Source organism: Podarcis erhardii, assembly GCF_964252035.2.
Source record: "Podarcis erhardii genome assembly, chromosome: 2".
Taxonomy (NCBI): Eukaryota; Metazoa; Chordata; class Lepidosauria; order Squamata; family Lacertidae; genus Podarcis; species Podarcis erhardii.
The window spans coordinates 49716020-49736389 of NC_138498.1; the positions used below are offsets into that span (position 1 = coordinate 49716020).

The following is a 20370-nucleotide window of genomic DNA, read 5'->3' on the forward strand; positions in this document are numbered from 1 at the left end:
TGTTTACAAACAAAAAGTAAAATGTAGAAAATAAAATTAACAATAAAAAAAATCAAATGAGCTGTGTATTAACCACTGTTCTATATCCTGAGCCAGAATTGTGATTGGGAAACTGTTGCAAGGCTATGAATATACTAGCAATGAACTTGTGGTTTTAATCCTAGCATGTCAGCGGACCTGATCCTTCCTGCATCTGATCATGATTTTGGCCATCTCAGGAATATTTCCGCTTTAATTATTCCACAGCATCTTGTTGGCTGGTTTCTCTCCTCTTCCCTCTAAAAGGGTCCTTTCCACACACCACAAAGTTCTCCTTTCAGTTTATCAGGTTCCTTCCTACAACTCAAAAGCTGGTATCCCTGCTTTTATCCTGTGTATCAGGCAGGATTAAAGAAAGTAATCTTCTGCATGAAGATGGACTGATAAAAAAATGCAAACCTACTCTAGAAATATACTTTTGCTTCTATAGTTACAGAATATCTTTACCCAAGTACTGCCTATTATTTCTTTTATTTTATTATTCAGTCATAACCCATAATTTTCAGGGTTCCTATTACTCATAGCTATCGTTTTAAAATGGTTAAAAAACACCCTACTTTGTTCCAGACAAGCTGAGCATTCAAGACACACATTTTTCCCAGCTCAAAACAAGTTCCTAAGATTATTTAGTAAGGAACTGCTGTAGGAAGAGGATGATAGATTATGAAAAGATTCTTAATTAAGGTCAGCAGTTTGTTGACTTCTAAATTGTTCTAATAAGAACCAGAACCACCACTGCGTTTGCCAGGAGAACATGAGGACACTTTTAAACTCCCACCCATCCTTCCAGATGCATTCTCATGTTAATATTTTCCCATTTGCTTTTCAAATCCCACTTGCACTGTTTTTATTACATTGGTGTTTCAACATATTTGTGCCATTAAGCCATATTAAGCGTTCTGCTTTCAACCATTATTCTTAAGGGCTTGGCACTGTGTGTCAGAATATCTTTTGTTCCAGCCTTCCCCATCATATAATAGCTATTTCCTGAAACTTGCATGGTGGGCCTATCTTCCATCACTCGGGATTGAAAAATATATTTAAGCATATCTATATTTTCTTTGCAAGTGAATCAGTGGTTTGGGAAACAAAATATTTCAAAATACATCACCACCTCCACACCAACTGTGGAATGTTTGATATCCTGCCACAAGAGAGCATAGAAACCAGATATTACTAAAATAAAGTCGAGTCACATTATTGACCTGGGCCAGTTACCTTCAGTCAGCCTAACCTACCTCACAAGGCTGTTGAGAGGATAAACTGAGGAAAGAGAGAACCATGTACGCTACCTTGAGCTTCTTGCAGGTGGGATATAAATGTAATAATAAATACAGATATGCTTTTTGAGGAAAATGGCAATCCTGTCTGGAAGCAAATATATTCTGGCGATTCCCCACACAGGCGCCTCAGATATTGACAGAATACAACTCCCATAATCCTCAGCAAGCATGGAAAACAGTCAGGGATGATGAAACTTGTAGTCCAACAACCTCCAAAGGGGCACGGTTTCTGTCATAAAGGGTTGACAAAAGACCTAATTCCTTGAAGGAAATTTATGCTTGGCATGTGCAGTGAAACCAGTGGTATCAACACTGCTCACTAATCTCGGTAATACCACCTCCAACAAAATTACAGTGGTACCTTGGGTTACAAACGCTTTGGGTTACAAACTCTGCTAACCGGGAAGTAGTACCTCGGGCTGCGAACTTTGTCCCAGGATGAGAACGGAAATCGCACAGTGGCAGCGGGAGACCCCATTAGCGAAAGCGTGCCTCGGGTTAAGAACAGTTTCAGGTTAAGAACAGACCTCCGGAACTAATTAAGTTCATAATTCGAGGTACCACTGTAATTAAGAAAGCCAGCATTATTTTTGCTGTCATTGCCCAGGAGCTGTAGTCACATCTTCTGTTTGTTTCCCTCTCCCTTCCTTCTTGTAGGAACCAGGATTCTAGATGTTGCTGCTCAGACGGTGATAAATAAAAGGAGGAAAGAGGCAGAAATAAGCAAAGCTGCCTCATCTCAAAATTCTGCAGCAAATGTAAAGCCAGCAGGGAATCTCCAGGTTGCAACCCAACTTCCCTACACTCCTGAAGGTCATCCTGGATCCCTTTTGTAGGGTGATCCATCTTCCTTCAGCTGTGACTCTCTGTGAGGAATTCAGCATAGCGCTATGGCAATCGTTGGATCAGTGCAAATATTTCAGCTTGCTAGATTGAATGACCCCTCCTCTCCCCCGATGCACTGTTATGTGGGTTCTCCCAATGCCCCCCAAGCAAGTATGGGGGGCACAGAGCAGGGGAGAGGGGTAAAGCCCCGTTACGCTCCCAGAAGTTCTTGCACAGGCTTCCACTAGCAGGACTCTTTAGTTGAATCTGGTAATATACTTGTTATTCCATCTGCGGAGGATGATTGCGTAGCTCTACATTTTCTTGAGTATCTATATGCTGCCTCGCTATGATTTTTAACAAGTGTAAGCTTAATCATATAACTCGAGGGTGGCTAACCTAGGCCCTCCAAATGTTGCTGGACAACTCCCATCACCCTCGACCATTACACACATTGGCTGGGGCTGATGGGAGCTGGAATGCAACAACGTATGACTATAGTAGCAGGTGTTCATTCCTAATCTACCTACTTAGCACACAGATGACATTTTAACACTGCCAGTTGTGTGGAGAGACAAACTCCCAGTGTTCCAATGATGCTCCCTTTGGGGCCAAAACACAAGAATTGAGTATTCTCCTGCCCCAATCTTAGGTTGAATTCCTAATGGCTAGCAAACAGGTCGAACCATTCCCACGGTAGTAGGAGGAACCAGCCAGAAAGCTGGTGCATCTCTGGAAGGAGTTGCCATGGAAAGGAATTACATAAGCCATGGCAAGGAAAAGGGATGAAATAAAAAATCTCTTCATTGATGCTGTCTGCCAGCTTGGCTGCTCAACAGAGCAAAAGTTAAAACGCTACAACCACTGTGATGATGCAGAAGAAGACTGTGGTGGCTCATTATGTGTGGAGGAATGACTTTAGGGTTTTTAGTTGCTAAAATGAAAACGAAAACCTGCCATTATCTGCCCATCCTTAGGTTTTTCTCTCGCTTGGAAGGCCATCCCAGGCCCACAAAGGAAGTAACCCTTGGCATCAATTTTGTCAATATTCCTAGCCCTGACCAGATTTTTCTCTAAAGAAATTCTTTTTCCTCTAAGTGAAACAACACCCAGATAATTGATACCATTCTGTGTGAAGACTTAAAGCCAATTTGGTTGGCATTATCCATGTGCAGCTTCAGCTGTGCTGTTACAATGAGTTACCTTCACCACATACATGTGTATGTGCGCATGTATACACACATTAATAGCAAGCTCAGTTCTCCATGGCTTGGCTGGTTTGCACTCTGAACAGGAACACTCCACACTACAAGAGCTTGTTGCAGCTCCCATTAATTAGTTTAAAAGTTTTTTGCATTCATCAGTATAGCAAAAGAAAAAGGAAAAAAGATTTCCTTACTCTTAGTTCTTCATATTGCAATGACATTTTGCTCTCTGAAGCTGAGTTGTGCACAAGTCTTCTGCTCGCTACTCATTCTCTCCCCAAGCTACCACTTCCCTCTTCCCTTCTTATGTGCCACAACTGAAGTCTCCCTGAGCTAATTAATTATAGTTTCTTGTTACATCCATACTGGGAAATTATTGTTGCCAGGCTCAGAGCAAACCAGGTTCTTAAACTAACTTCAAGCTGTGGTTTACAATGCTACTTTGGATGTTTCCAGATGGGGGCTTAATTTGCAAACAAGTCATTATGAACAGCTTTTTTTACTTATTGGATTTCCCCCGGAAAAGGTAAATCAAGATTAAATGGGAGGGAAATATGGACTGGCATTTTGATGTCGATGACATCATGTGGACTTCACACACACACACACACACACACACCTTACATGCATGAGGAGAACCAACACCACAATAAACACCCGTCTGGAAGCACCCTTTGTTCTAATCCTGGTATTCCCAGTTTAGACATCAGACAAAACTATGGTTAATCAACCCTGAAATTCTTCAGCTGAAGCATGAAAAGAAGAGAGGAGGGAAGGAGAAATTCAAAGATATGGTGCATATCTTGGATTAATCAACTGAGATACGAGCATCTGAATGAAGTCTAGCTTTAAACCTAACCTACTCACATGGTTGTTGTGGAGATAAAAATGGGGGGGGGGGAGCAGAACTATGCTCCTGGGAGAACAGGTGGGATACAATAATAATAATAGTACCATGTACATGCTGCTGTAGTAATTGAACTTTTGTGGTGAACAGAGCCCTTATAACACCTTAAGCACCTGTATATCTGTTGCACTGGTGCAGAAAACATTAGCTGCATTAAGATGCAATACCTATAGGACTGATTGCATCCATATGATTAACTAATATATTTGCCATGTTTTAAAATTGTTACCAAGCCACTAGACAACTGGATTCTTGCTTATACTGTTGAAATGCAAACCAAGCATTTCACTGTTTTTTTTTTGTTTGTTTTGTTATTGGCCATTTACAGCAGATATCTGCCCCCCCCCCCGCCTCCCTTGAAGGCTACTGCTTAGGCAAAATGCAAGTATTTTACAAATTCTCAATTGAGAAGCTTTAAGGAGACCAGAGGCTGTCAGGAGCGGTCTGAGCAGACCTACAAGTGTTTTACGTGCACCTCAGCCTGTGATAACACTTAATTTTTAATCAAGCTAGCAGTAAAACATGCCGCTGTCTCACTTTTGGGATAGATAGGATAAAAGGCCTGCAGTTTACAACAGAGTTTGCGAAGTGAATCCATTTACTTATTTGCTTGCCGACTTGCTTCCACATTTGAGTGTTCAGACCGATAACACTTCAAGCAATCTGAGCAGTAGATAACAGCATAAGCCTTACAAGTACTAAAACACCCTGGGCCTACTTTGGGAATCAAGGCTCAAATTTCCCCATATTTCAACATGTTCTAACTGAGAATATTCAGAATGAGAGATGGGCTGGACTAACCCACAATTATTGGCACCTCTTGCTTCCAGGTAGCCTCGTTTGCATTCCCCATTAAACAACAGTTACAAACAAACTATGGTTTAATGAGAACATTAACGTGTGTGAGTCTATGCTGCTTGGTTTCGCTCCGTTCCTCCACTGCTTCTACTGTGCTCCTGGAAACCAACTAGTGTAGAGAGTTAATCTTAATAAATACTTTTCAGCAAAAACCAACCAACCACCAAGGTCTGATGCAGCCATTTTGGGGGAGATACTGGAGCTAACTAAACTCCACAAATCAGGCTATAAACACAAAATGTTCCCGACGTCAGGAGAACTTTATTCATTCCATCCAAGAATGCATTTAAGCATTTATGTAACACAACATTCCAAACCTCATAAAAACTTCACGGTCAGCATGCCTCAGCCCGACTATTCAAACTGTACATGCTCAGAACCTGTGTTCAGCAAGTAGATTATCCTTGTTTGGAGAGGCACACGCAGCACACACAAATCCTGTAGTGTGAAATCATTATTAATTTATTATCTCAGAAACACTTCGCTTGAAGAAACACATTGCTTTGTGTGAGCATTGTCTACAGCAGGGTGCTACGGCTGCAGGTTTCTTTCCAAGCAGAAGACAGAGAGGAATATGGAGGGGGGGGGGAGGCCCATTTGGTCACACCAAGCTGCAGGATGAATTCAAAGCAGGATCGCTCCATCAGTGTAAGCATTTCTGCTTGCCTAATGGAGTGGTCTGCCCACTCTTCTACACTGCTCCCTGGTGCACTGTTCTGGGAGGTACGGTATCCCAGTGGGGTAGTAAGCGAAGCAGAGGAGGGAAGCCCCATGGCACTAGCAGAAGTCCTTGTATAGGCTTCCGCTGGTGGAACTTGTTAGCTGAATCCCACCCTTTAATGACAGCCAATTCCCCATGGTGTAATCTGGGTACCTTAGGGATGGGCTTCTCGCACATGTATTAAGATCAGAGGCCGCTTTCTGGGTGCCCTTACTTTTAGAGAAGAGGGGTGACCATAAATAGGGCCTTTTCAGTTGTGGTGTACCAACAGTGCAAATCTCTCCTGGTACTGACTTTGATTTCTTTTGGGTGCTAGGAGAGGAGCTTATTTTTAGACATTGTATAACCTATCTTCTGCATGTCTAGTCAGAAGTAAGTCCTTCAGAATGATGCTCAAATAATTGCTATAGGATTGCAGCCTTGGTATTTTATTTGGTTTTTATACTGGGGTTTCTGGCTGCTCAAATGGCTTAATTTATTGGTTGAAATCCACTACGTAATTCCATGCAGATTTTGATCCAGTGGCAGTGTCCAATGGAGGGAAGGGCCATAGCTCAGTGGCAGAACATCTGCCTTGCATGCAGAATGTCCCAGGTCCAATCCCTGGCATCTCCAGGAAGGGCTGGGAGAGAACCCTCCCTAAAAGCATGGGGTGCTGTTGCCAGTCAGGGTAGACAATACTGAGGTAGGTGGACCAATGATCTGACTCAGTATAAGGCAGCTTCCTATGTTCCTGGCTGCTAAGCAAAGAGGAAGGGGGTGATTTTCTATGTCCCCCTCTTCCTGCTACAGCCCTACCCCCACGTCACCTTTCACACTATTCTAGAGGGTTTCCCCAAGCCGAACAATGGATTTTCCACAGAGGTCTGCAATAGGAGGGCAACTAAGTGATAATTGCCCCCCCCCATCTTCGTGGGCACCTCCAGTAGATAAAAATGCCATCCCAATCAGATTTGCCACTAGATTGTTTTATCACTATTTATTGTTTTCTTGTTGTTTTAACAATTCTAAGTCACCCTGGGAGAGTCCCTTGGGACTTAAAAAGCAAGTTATTAAATAAACTAAGCTAAACCAACAAAAACTACTGCAGGAGATCCATGAATACCAGAAGTACATAGGTGGGGACAATCACATATGCCCTTTCTACCCAATCAAAAGCCACAGTGGCAAAGGCACAGGCAACTCGGTCACCCTTGTAGTTCTTGTATTCACACACAAATTATATATATATATTTTAATAATATTTATTGAACATTTTCAAATATAACAGAAAAAAGAAAAAAGAAAAATAAAACATCCATTTTATAACCTTATTTTCATTGATATCCTTTCAGGACTTCCCCGCCCCACCCCCTTTTGTATTCCAATTCCTTCAAATAGATTCAACAAGTTCTTACCCCAAATTTTAAACTTATTATGATTAACCCAATGTTAAAGATGTTTTTCCATCCCCTAAAATTGACCCCGCTCCCTTCCACGAGTTCCCCTCTTTAATATGCAGAACAGGTTAAAATAAAAAAAGATAGAAAAAAGAATAAAGTATAGTTTAACACCCTTTGGATTCCAATATCCCCCCCCCCTTTCCCGGTTGCGTTCCCCAGTGTCCATCCCTGCTGTCATCCTGGAGATCCCACATCTAGGCCGAAATCCTTCACAAGTCCACTTTGCCGTCTTTTTAAAAGTCTTTGCCGCCTTTTTGGTCATCTTTAATTTTGAACGTCCAATCTTGGAAAAACTCTATCTCAAAAAGGCCCATTTTTTCCATCCAAATCTCTGTATTCAAGAGCAAAAACTCCAATTTTGTTTCTTTAGACCTTTCAAATCTGGATGTCCCAAATGTTCCCACTTCCAACTTTATCCAATTCTTATTGTTCATGTTGTTCTTGTTATTCTCTCTCCTCACTTTCCTCTAGTTTCATTTCCTGCTCCCCTGCAAAAATGTTCTAATTCCAAAAGCTTCTAAATCCTCTACAGAGGCTTTGTTATTCAGGAACAAAACTTTACGTCAAGTCCCTTCCATTCTTCAATAGATAAATCCATTGTCTCCTTTAGTGTAGAGACCTCTGTAGACAAAATAGTATTCCATTTCTGCAGTTTCCCAGGAGATAAAAAGTCCTATTCAAATTCCATACCAGCAATACTTGTAGTGTCCCACATCCCCTCTAGAGGGATTATAATAACTCAGTTTCCTTCCAGATCACACCCAACAGTCAAAGTAACTTGTTATTCCTTATTTTAAACAGTTAATATCCAATTTGTAACGAATATAACCGGCAAAGTCCTCGTAACAAAGTTCTCTTTTTATTCTTCAACTTTGACAGCTCCTTTGACAGCTGTCAAAGCCTCTGTTGCTCCTCTCCCGGCGCTCTCGCGGATCGCTCCTGGTTCACGGGGGGGTTGCCTTTTAGCTCACATTTTACTTTTCTCCTCCAGCCCAATCTTATAGTTTTCCATCGTGAAATTAGTAACTTTATCAAAATAAGGTAGCACTTGATCTTAGTTGTCAAATCCTTTGCTTTAATTCCTCTACAACCGGGGGGAGACTGACTTCCTTTTTGCACCTCCCCCGCTCGCTCCGAATTTAAAATTTTTTTTTCCCTTTTTAAGTCCAGTTTCCAATTACTCACGGGTTGTTCTTTTTGATCCAAATTTTCAATGGAAGAAGTCAGCGCTCTCCTCCGAATGGCATGCGGCTTCGCTCGGCAGGGGAAGCGGAGGACTCATAGCACCACACCCCCCGGCACCCGCTCCGCAGCCTTTAAAAAGGCTCCTTCGCGGGTCGGGGGGGCGCAAACGGTGCCCGCCGAGTCACCATGCCCATGGGTTTCAGCGCCCATGGTTTTTGAGGGTCCCCGCGTCGCCGGCGCGGTAGGACCCAGCCCCTGCCGAGCTGGCTCCCTCCGGAGCTCGGAGGGAGTCTGCCATTCGGCAATGGCGCCAACCCGGAAGTGTATTCACACACAAATTATAATTATCAGCAGTGTGGGGTAACAGAACAGGAAAGCAGCTCCCATCTACATGTTAGAAAAGTAAAAGAAAGAGAAAGAGAAAGAGAAAGAGAAAGAGAGAGAGAGAGAGAGAGAGAGAGAGAGAGAGAGAGAGACTGTCAGACTGTCTGTCTGTCTGACTAACAGAGCACAAGAACCCTCCAACTCAGGGGTCAGCAACCTTCCCTCAGACCATGTGGTGGGCTGGACTATATTTTGAAGGGGGGGAAATGATCAAATTCTTATGCCCCGCAAATAACCCTGAGATGCATTTTAAATAAAATGACACATTCTACTCATGTAAAAACACGCTGATTTTCGGACCATCCGCAGGCCGGATTGAAAAGGCGATTGGCCTGCATCTGGCCCCCGGGCCTTAGGTTTCCTACCCCTGTTCCAACTGGTAACAGATACAGGCCTTGTTGTGTTTCCCTGATCGGGGTGTGGGGGACTATGGGGTTACTTATGGCTGCTGCATCTCCAGCCTCTGTTTTAGAACTTTTTCCACACAAGGGTGAAATCAACACACATATAAAAACCATTCTGAAAATGCTTTTTAAAAGACTTTTTTAAAAAAAATACATTGAAGTGTCCCATTATATATTGCACTTAAAACATTTTATTCGCAGCTGCGTAACTGAGTCCAAGGGCTCTTGCATGTTTCTAAGGTGATGGTCTTCAGCAATCAGCTGAAAGTCGAATTAAAACCATGGCACACACACCACAATATGACACTCTGTTCCCCACAACAACCTGCAGGGCTCCTTCTCACAGACAAGATACTATTTAATCAAAAGTAAATTCTATTCAGGACTTACTACTTAGAAATTGTGTTTAGGATTACAGGCCACAAAGATCTCTCCATTTGGGGTGTTTTGAATCAATTCCTGGTTCTCCCAGGTAGTGGCCCTTTATTTAGCTCAGTTCAGGAAATGAATTAAAGAGTTGGTAACCAGGAGAAGGAGCCACTGGAAAACACATGAGGTGGGAGAGACCGTTGCCAACTGTGGACTGCAATCAGGAAATGAATAATTAAAGGACGCTTTAAGCCATAAAGAATAGGGAGATGTTTACTGAAATCAACCCTTTGAACAAGCTGTCCTTCCACACCTTAGTTCTGAAATGGGGAGGAAAATGTGGTACCAATCCATATTCAGTCCCATCAGTGCAGACTTCATTCCATGCTGCTCCCCTGGGAGAACAAACGAAGCCCATGCAGAATGAGAGCCTCACAAAAAACAGGAACCTACTGTACTTTTTCTTAGGTATCCACTTTGTCTCACTTCTGCATGTAAGCACCGAATGAACATCCCGGAGTAGCCACCTTGAGCACCAAAGACACATATTTTAAGTTGATAAAAAGATACATATAAAATTAAACTCTCAGCGTATCCTCAGGTCATTTGAGGCTCTGTGCGTGCGCATGCGTCTGTGGTGGTATATTTGAAAGTCAGCTCTGATGCCGACTGCTCTGCTCAAATTAAATTTGACAGACAAAAGAAGGCTCATAAGAATTATTATTAATTCTTGGTCACATGCAACTTGGCAAAATGCCTTCAGAGCTGTCTGTGATACAGGACTATTTGTTCTTCAGCAGCAAAGGGCAGACAGTAAACAATATTTTTTTAAAGATGGCATGTTTCAGTTTTACCAAGAACCCACAGCTGGGCTATGAGCAGCACGTCTGCGTTGTTTTAAAAGTGACCCATCAACATTTCCGCAGGAAGATTAAAAGTCAGATACATCATATTGGCATTAGATATATCCAAGCCTTTATTTCCCAGTCAGTGTAACTCATACTATACAGAGTGTGTGTGTGTGTGTGTGTGTGTGCGCGCGCGCGCCTCCTTAAAAGAAGCTGCACTTCTCACAAAGCTTAACATTTTTAATGGACAGTACTACCTGTTTAAACTTATTTTAAGGGACTGTTAGGGCAAGCAAGTCTCCATTAATAGGGGTGCTTTTTAAAGTTCCCACACTCTGTGAACAGGAAGTGCATAATGAATTATGGCTTTTAGCAGCACATCTTAATCCAACTAAGAAAATGAAGACCATACATGCTCTAACTATGCAACAGCAGAACCTGCTCATGTGAAAGGTATTTGCGAACATCCTTGGGGGTGGGGAGGAAGCGGCTAAAAAACACACAGAGTTAACCTAAATTCTTTTTCATCTGACTTTTTCCTTTCTTGAGGTTTAAGAAGAAAATAGTTTTCTGTGGGTTCTTGCAATGCAGATGGTAGGCACTCTTGTGTGTTTACTATGTGAATCATCGTAAGTATTTTTTTGTTTTAACCACCATTTGTGTCCTCTGTATTTAGTCTTCCTGATGCTAGAAGGATGTATCACTAAGGAATTTCTGCATTGTTTATTTAGGCTTATGTGTGACATTGCTAACATCACCATAGCTCTGTGAGAATTGCAAGAGACACTGAGAGGCAAGCCTAAAGTAGGCCGTGTATTGCAAAATGCAGAAATCCTTGCTCTCTGCCAGTTACTGTGCTTTATAACAATTGCTAGCAGCTTTTGATCAAACAGAACCACATGCCACTTACAGGCACATCAACAGTTTCACCTTTGCCAAGTGGTGTCCCCACAGGCACCAGTGTGCCCACCAGCACCCTCCATGGCATCCCCAAAAGGTCTCAGTAAAAATCCACAATACATGATTCACTGTTTTCTCTTCCTGCTCACTATCTGGCTCAGCCTCTCCTGCAGTGTACACATCCCTTTAAACTTGTCCGCAAGTACAGATTGTATGCTAGTATTGGAAGCCCACTATGCCATCTGTTCTAAACAGAGAAGAGGTGCAAAGAGCTTCTCTCTGTGAGATAGCATAGCAGTGCCCACCCATATTAGGGTGACTGGTGGGAGGTATCTCAGCACTATTTTGTTGTCCTCTCTTAGATATGTGGCACACACCCCAGCACATCCGTTTTGTGAATAGCTCTCAGGGCACTTTCTCAAAAATCCAACTGTGCCAGCTAGCCGAAAAAGCATTAGTAGGCTGTAGCTTACTTAGTGGAATGTCCCATGTGTGGGGCAGACAGTGCAGGGGGCAAATATTTCAACTGGCAAATCAATAGCTTTCACCAGGTCAAACCTGTGCTAAAGATTGGCCACGAAACTTCATACACACTCCAGTGTCTTTTCTCCCAAGCAGGCCTGCCAACGTGTAACTCACCAAAGCCCTATCCTGTAGCAGGGGAAGCAACATGATTTAGGCTGCAGAAAATGGCGTTTGGGTGGTGGAGCAAACCCTAGCCAGCCAGGAGCAGGGAAGGAATAGTTTTATTCCACTTCTGGGTTATAGCCAATTGTGTCCATGCACAAGCAAAATGGGCTTCCTCTCAAGGAGCAGAACCTCCCCTTTCTCTTCATGACCCTCTAAATCTGCTGTGGAGGGTTAGGGGACACATAGAGAGGACAGGAAGGGAATGTTCCATTTAGCAAGCAGAGTTCCACTCCCACAAACCACCCTGAGTCAGTCTTGCAACCCAGACATGGGGTGCATACCTTTAAATCCAAATTCTGTGGATTTTCCTACTTGAGCTTTCCCCAGTAGAGTTGCCCGCCCCTTGTTCACCTGCTGCTTCAGTCTCCAGACATGTGGTGAGGAAGGTAGGAGGGGAGGAGACTGCGAACTGAGGAGGGAAAGAAGATCCATGGCAGCCCCACCATCTTCGGCACTGGGGTAGCTATGTGTACGCATCTGGTGTCCCATTTGCAAGGTGGCAACCTACCCACAGTGGTTTAGGGTGCTGGACTAGGCCCTGGGGGCCAAGGGTTCAAATCCCTACTCAGCCATGAAAGTTACTGGATAACATTAGGCTAGTCGCAGTCTCTCAGCCTAACCTCCCTCACAGGGTTGTTGTGAGGACAAAATGGGGAGGAAGAAAACATGTGCGCCACCTTGAGGTTCTTGGAGGAAAGGTGGAATATAAATGTAACACTGCACATAAATTAGTAAAGAACTTTTAACCTTAGTAACACTTTGCAGTCTTCTGCTGAAGGGACAATTTTCTGGGATAACTATGAAGGAACTTAAAACTGTTTCTAGTGATTCTAGTTTAGACTAGATCAAGGAATAGGGAACCTGTGGCCCTCCAGATTTTGTTGGACTCCAAGTCCCATCACCCATTGGCCATGCTGGCTGGAGCTGATGGGTGTTTGTTCCTACAACATCTGGAGGGACACAGGTTACCCATCCCTGTTGGACTTGGAGACTCAATAAAGTAATCTGAAGTACTCATAAACAATTTCTATGTAATATAACTTACTGAGCTATACTTCAAGTTAGTGCATTACAGAACTATCTAACTGAGAATTAAAAGGCTTTGGCTGGATTTCTTGAGGATCTAATTGCCACTAACAAATGCAGTTCCTTAATATATTGCTGCAGATATTATGACAAAACAAGCAGCTCATTTTTCTTGCTCCTGGTTGGAAGGCAAAGTAGAGAAACAGCCCAAGACTTGTCCCAGTCAGCAACACTTTCGGCACAAAATTCATTTTAAATGCTTACCAGTGATCACAAACAAGGTTGAAAGAAACCAGTTTCAGCTGTGACATCTGATTTCAAGCTCCCCAAATTCTGCATTTGTGGCACAAACATCAGGAAAAGGACCTCTGCTGCAAGTACAGATTTCATAAGCACACAAACCCAAGGGCTAAATCTCAAAAACTGTTTGCATTGCAATATATGCGACTGCCAGTGCAAGTTATTTCTTAAATGTCTGTTTCATCTTTTTTAAATGCTCTGACAAAGTAGTGATTCCCAGAGTATGAAGTTTGTCTCTATTAGTTAGTTCTGCTCACTGATTCACCCCCAACACACTTACACTGCAACTCAGGTTCAGCCCCCTCACCCCGAAGGCTTTACACTTTTCCAGGGGTAGCCAAGGCGGCACACTACAAATGTTGTCAGACTACAACTCCCATCAGGTCCAGCCAGCATGACCAATGATCAGGGCTGATGAGAGTTGTAATCCAACAATATTTGGAGGCCACCATGTTAACTACTCTACACTACTGTATGCTATTTCCCAGTGACATTTGTTTTAGATTGACTGTGGTCATAATCTCAGGGTTCTTTCCAATCACACTCTACAATTTCCTACACCAATAACCCCCATCCCATATCTGCATGTGGCCAAAAGACTGCCCATGTTTACTTGGAAAATAAGTCCTACCTGAGTTCAATGTGACATATTCCAAAGTAAAGCATGAATAGGAATGGAACCTAATTTAGGTTTTATTTCTAAGAAAGAATGGATTTATTTGACCATAAGCAGCAAGCTAAATTGTAGGTTTCAGAGGTCTGGATGCAATCACACACACATATATATCACTTAACTAAGTTCAGACAAGTCTAAATCTGAAATATATTTATAATTCCTGCTTTAGCTTGGGAAAAACAGAATCATAATGATACTTGAGGGTTTAAATGTGATTTCCAGACTTCCGGTCGGCGCCAGCGTTTGATGGCGGTCCTAGCCTCGAGCTCCGAGGCAGGACTGCTCCGTAAGTTCGGGTCTTACCCGCTACGGCAAGCGGGGGACCCCTAAAATCACAGGCGCTGAAGCCTGTGAGCAAGGAGATTCGGTGGGCACCTTTGCGCCCCCCCGGCATCGTGAAAGAGCCTTTTTAAAGGCTCCGGAGCGGCATCGGGGTGAGCGCGGTGCTGAGGATCGCTACCCAGCTTACGGAGTGAAGCCGCGTCGCCATTAACGGAGAGCGCCGATTCCTTTCTGAAATCAACGATTGGCAACAACAATACCCGTGAGTAAGATCGCAAAAGTAAAACGGGACTTAAAAAATTCAGAAGATTTGGCTGAAAACGGGAAGGCAAAAATTAAGGAAGTCAGCCTCCCGGAACTGCATGATTAACGGAGCAATGAAAAGACTAAGCTGTGTTTAAATGGACTTTCCTTTTAACTTTTATTAAACCAGACATCGAAAGGATCTCCCCCCTGTTGTGCAGGAGAAGGGGGGGAGGAAACAGAACTAATTTAACCTGCAAAAGAAAGGGATAAGGAATAAAAAACCTCTGCTGCCGATACTTCTGGCCAGGCTGCCGGAGCAGCGATCGCCTAAAAAAAAGGAACTGTCAAGTGAGCTGTCAAAGGACAGCGGCTACAAAATAAGACTTATTTTGAAACATACTCGGGACTTTGGTGGATTACAATTCTAACAGTAAAGTGCTACAAACTAAAGACTTTTAATGGGACTTTTGCCTTTGGACTTTCTGTTTCTTTGTTCTGGGTGCCTTTGGATGGTTACAATTTCCTCCTCTAGAGGGCTTTAGTTACATTACGGTGTATCCAGTGGGATTTTCCACTTGCAACTTTCCTGTGTGAATGACCTTGAGTTATGAGCAACCCGCCAGAAGAGATTTCAACAAGAAGTAAAACAAAGCAGGCTCAAAAACAAGCTCAAAAAAGAGGCTCCTTATCAGGAGCAGCAGCTGCACAAGAAAAAATAACAGCAGCATCAATGGAGTCAATGACACAGGCCCTGCTTAAAATAAATCAGTCACTAGAAGTACTCACTAAGCAATCTGCAGAACTCACCAAACAGTCTACAGAGAACTCTAAGAAACTGACGGAGTTGACAACAAGACTAGACCTGAATACAACAATAATTTCATCTAATACAGATTCTATAAACCGTTTGGTTCAAGAATCTACGGAAACAAGGAGAATAGCTGAGAGTGCCAGGTCCACTGCTGAAGAAACCAAAGGAAAGTTTGCGCCTATTGTAAAAAAAGTACATGAACATGATTCAGCATTAGCCCTACTAGAACTGGAAAGGAAAAGTAAGAATCTGAAATTAAGACTGGTTCCAGAAGAGGAAGAGGACAAGCTTGGGGAATTCCTCACAGATAAATTTCAAGACTTCTGGAATGATGAGTTAGATGGAGAGGAAGATGAATTTATGATAACTTCAGCCTTTCGGATTGGCAGGAAGCAAGGGAAGAAGCCAAGAGATTGTTTAATTACCTTAGGATCAAAGGAACAAAGAGATAAAATATTGAACCTACACTTCCAGAAGGCCTTGGTCATTAAAAATTCCCAGATTCAAATCTTCAAGGATATTCCCAAATATTTTTTGGAGGTTAGATCTCAATTTAAAGAACTAGTTGATCTACTTAAGAAGAATAATATCCCATTCAGGTGGGAATTTCCACAAGGGCTGTCCTTTAGCTTCAAAGGGAAGAAAATTAAAATAAAAACAAACCAGGATAAAGAGTTCTTTTTGGAAAGAAATCAAGAGGATCTCCAGAAAGGAACTGTCAGTGAGGAGGAAGTACCGGACATCTCAAATCTATCTTTTGGACTGAACCGAGCACCGACCGAGGAGGAACAACAACTTGGTGTAGTCGGTGGAAGATCTACCCAGTAACCAAAATGTCTCTGCAACTCTTCAGTTGGAACTGCAATGGTTTGAACCACCCTCGAAAAAGGGGCCAAGTATTTCATTTATTAAAGAAGGAACATCTAGATGTAATCTGTTTACAAGAAACCCACATTGCCAGGATACATAGAAAACTTTTAACAAACAAGAGATTAGGACAAGAATTTATATCATCAGATAGAGTCAAGAAAAGAGGAGTTGTGATTTATGTCAAGGAAAAATTTGAACCAAAATTGATCTTTAAGGATGACCAAGGAAGATACCTGGCAGTGGAAATCCAAATTCATGGAGAAAAAATATTGATTGTTGGAGTTTATGCACCAAATGAGGGGAAGGCTGAATTCTTCAAGAAGTTGCATGAGACTTTAATGGACTTTTTGGACTTTAAAATTATAATGATGGGTGACATGAATGGAGTCGTCTCTACAAATATGGATAAGGCCCAAAGACAAACAATATCTAATGATGGAAGACTACCAAAGACTTTTTTTGACCTGACTGACACTATGGATCTTATTGATATTTGGAGAACTAGGAACCCTCTGGAAAGGGAGGGGACCTTCTTCTCTGAAGCAAAAATGACATGGACTAGAATTGATCAAATATGGATTTCTAGTAATCTGGCATCAAAGGTTAAAAAAACAGAAATCTGCCCAAAGACCTGCTCTGACCACAATGCTGTCAAGATGGAAATGAAACTGACAACAGCTGGAACCTTTAGATGGAGAATGAATGACACCCTCTTTGGAGATGAGGAAATTTGCAAAAAGGCCCAAAAAACACTTAAAGACTACTTCGAGATCAATTTGAGATCAGACACAGAAAAAAGAATCATTTGGGACGCAAGTAAAGCCGTGATGCGTGGCTTCCTAATACAACAGAATTCAATAAAGAGGAAAAAACAGAATGAGAAGAAAGAGAAAATTTGGAATCTAATAAAAGAAGGGGAGAAGAAACTGAGATCTAAGCCTAAATCCCAGGAGATATTAAGAGAAATAAAATTCTATCAAACACAATATATGGAATTGATGAACCAGGAAATAGAATGGAAAATTAAACAAATGAGACAAAAGACTTTTGAGTCTGCAGATAAATGTGGGAAGCTACTGTCTTGGCAACTGAAAAAGAGACAAAAACTGAATACAGTGACATCACTCGAAGTAGATGGGAAGTCTATTAATAAACCAAATGAGATAAGTAATTGTTTTCAAAGTTTCTTTAAGAAATTATACAAACAAGGGCCAAAAAATGAACAGGAGATAGAAGAATTTATTGGAAAATACGGACTATCAAAAATCTCTGAAAACAACAGAAGGAGTTTAAATGAGAAAATTACAGAACAAGAAATAGAGAGTGCCATCCAGGATATGAAGCTGGGAAAATCACCAGGACCAGATGGACTAACTGCGAGATATTATAAAGTATTGAAGGATTGGTTAATACAACCACTGAAAGAAGTTTGCAATCAAATTTTGGAGGGGAAAAAGGCTCCCGAATCGTGGAAGGAAGCATTCATCTCACTTATACCAAAGACAGAAACTGAGAAACATCAAGTTAAGAATTACCGCCCTATATCACTTTTGAATGTGGATTATAAAATTTTTGCAGACATTCTAGCAAAAAGATTCAAAAAGGTTTTGTTAGAGGAGATTCACAGGGACCAAACAGGCTTTCTACCAGGCAGGCAATTGTCAGACAATGTGAGGAATATTATAGATATTCTAGAACTTTTGGAAACTGATATAAATAGAAAAGCTGTTTTGATTTTTGTGGATGCAGAGAAAGCCTTTGACAATATTTGTTGGAGCTTTATGAAGAGGAATCTCCAAGGAATGGGGGTAGGCAAGAACTTTGAAAATGGTATAAGTGCAATTTATTCTGAGCAAAAGGCCAAACTTATTGTAAATGGTATGGTTATGGATGAAATTCCAATAGAGAAAGGGACACGACAGGGATGCCCAATTTCCCCTCTATTGTTTATATCGGTACTGGAGGTTTTCCTTAATATGATTAGAAGAGACCAGCTGGTTAAAGGTATACAGGTCGGAACTAAACATTATAAGCTAAGAGCATTTGCAGATGACTTAGTTTTGACATTACAACAGCCAGAAACTAGTACAAAAAGAGTTCTGGAACTTATTGAAATATTTGGTCAGGTAGCAGGTTTTAAATTGAATAAACACAAGACAAAGGTGTTGGAAAAAAATCTTACGGTGGGGGAAAAAGACAGTTTTCAAAGAGAAACTGGTTTGGAAATTACTAAAAAGGTAAAATATCTGGGGGTGAATTTAACATCTAAGAATGTGAACCTATTTAAAGATAACTATGAGAAATGCTGGGCTGAAGTGAAGAAAGATTTCGATATATGGTCAAGATTGAGACTTTCCTTGTTAGGCCGAATTGCTGTAATTAAGATGAATGTATTGCCGAGATTGTTGTTTTTGTTCCAGACATTGCAAATTTTAGATAAGATGGACTGTTTCAAGAAGTGGCAGAAAGATATATCTAAATTTGTCTGGCAGGGCAAAAAACCCAGAATTAAATTTAAGATTTTGACTGATGCAAAGGATAGAGGGGGCTTTGCTCTGCCGGACTTAAAACTTTATTATGAAGCAGCAGCTTTTTGCTGGCTGAAACCATGGCTACTTCTTGAGAATACAGACATTCTGGACTTGGAAGGTTATGATAATAGTTTTGGTTGGCATGCATATTTATGGTATGACAAGGTAAAGGTACATAGAAATTTTAAAAATCATATTATTAGGAAAGCATTGTATAATGTATGGAATCGATATAAAGATTTGTTTGAAAGTAAAACCCCCAGGTGGCTGTCACCAATGGAAGCTAAGGCGGTAAAAAGATTGAACATGGATACAGACTGGCCAAAATATTGTGAAATTATAGAATATGATGGTGAAAAGTTGAAACTACAGAGTTTTGAGAAATTGAAACCTAAAGTCCGAGATTGGTTACATTACTACCAGATTAATGAAACTTTTAAGCAGGACAGAAAACTAGGATTTCAGAAGGAGAGGTCAAAGTTAGAAACAGAATTGCTAGAACCCAATACTAAGAATTTGTCTAGAATGTATAATCTGCTGCTAAAATGGAACACACAAGATGAAACGGTTAAATCAGCCATGATTAAGTGGGCACAAGATATTGGTCATGATATTATGTTTGCTGACTGGGAGCAGTTATGGACCACAGGTATTAAATTTACGGCATGTAGTGCCCTGAAAGAGAACATAATGAAAATGATCTATAGGTGGTACATGACCCCAGTCAAGCTTGCAAAGATATATCATTTGCCCAATAACAATTGCTGGAAGTGTAATGAATGTGAAGGAACCTTTTATCACCTTTGGTGGACCTGCCCAAAGATTAAGGCCTACTGGGAAATGATCTATAATGAAATTAAGAAAATCCTTAAGTGGACATTTGTAAAGAAACCGGAGGCTTTTCTCCTGGGCATGGTCGGCCAATTGGTACCAAAGAAAGATAGGACCTTTTTTATGTACGCAACAACAGCAGCAAGAATCCTTTTGGCGAAGTATTGGAAGACTGAAGAATTACCTACTCTGGAAGAATGGCAGACCAAGGTGACTGAATTTATGGGACTGGCAGAGATGACCGGCAGAATCCGTGACCAGAGGAAAGAGACAGTGGAGGAGGACTGGAAAAAATTTAAAATTTATCTTAAAAATTGTTGTAAAATTTCGGAATGTTAAGATGTCAGGGGATTGGACACAAAGAATTACAGCTATAAATCGAAATTTATAAAGCAGAAACTCTTTTTAAAGAGAATTAAATATAAAAATGGGATGAAGAATTGCTAAAAATTTTGAATTTGGATGCAGTGAAGGGGAGGTTTGGGGAAGTCGCATTATGTTTGTTTGTTTTATGTTTATGTTGTAAAATCAATAAAAATTATTATAAAAAAAAAAAAAAAATGTGATTTCCAAAACACAAGCTCATATGTATTAACAGCAAAAGGAACGGCAAAAAGCTGGCTCATATTAAGTCCTCGCAGTAAAAGTCATTCTCATTTTGTTGGTGAATTCTTTGCTTTCTTGGCTTATGTGGGGCTTTTCACATGATACACTGACGTGAAACTTTATCAGGTTTT

The 20370-nt window shown here is 41.4% G+C and overlaps 1 protein-coding gene across 2 annotated transcripts in view; it reads right to left on the bottom strand.

The window, feature by feature from the left end:
• The window catches only part of SLIT3 (slit guidance ligand 3), a 418035-nt gene that overhangs the window by 393818 nt on the left and 3847 nt on the right, over window positions 1-20370 (bottom strand). The window lies entirely within an intron of this gene.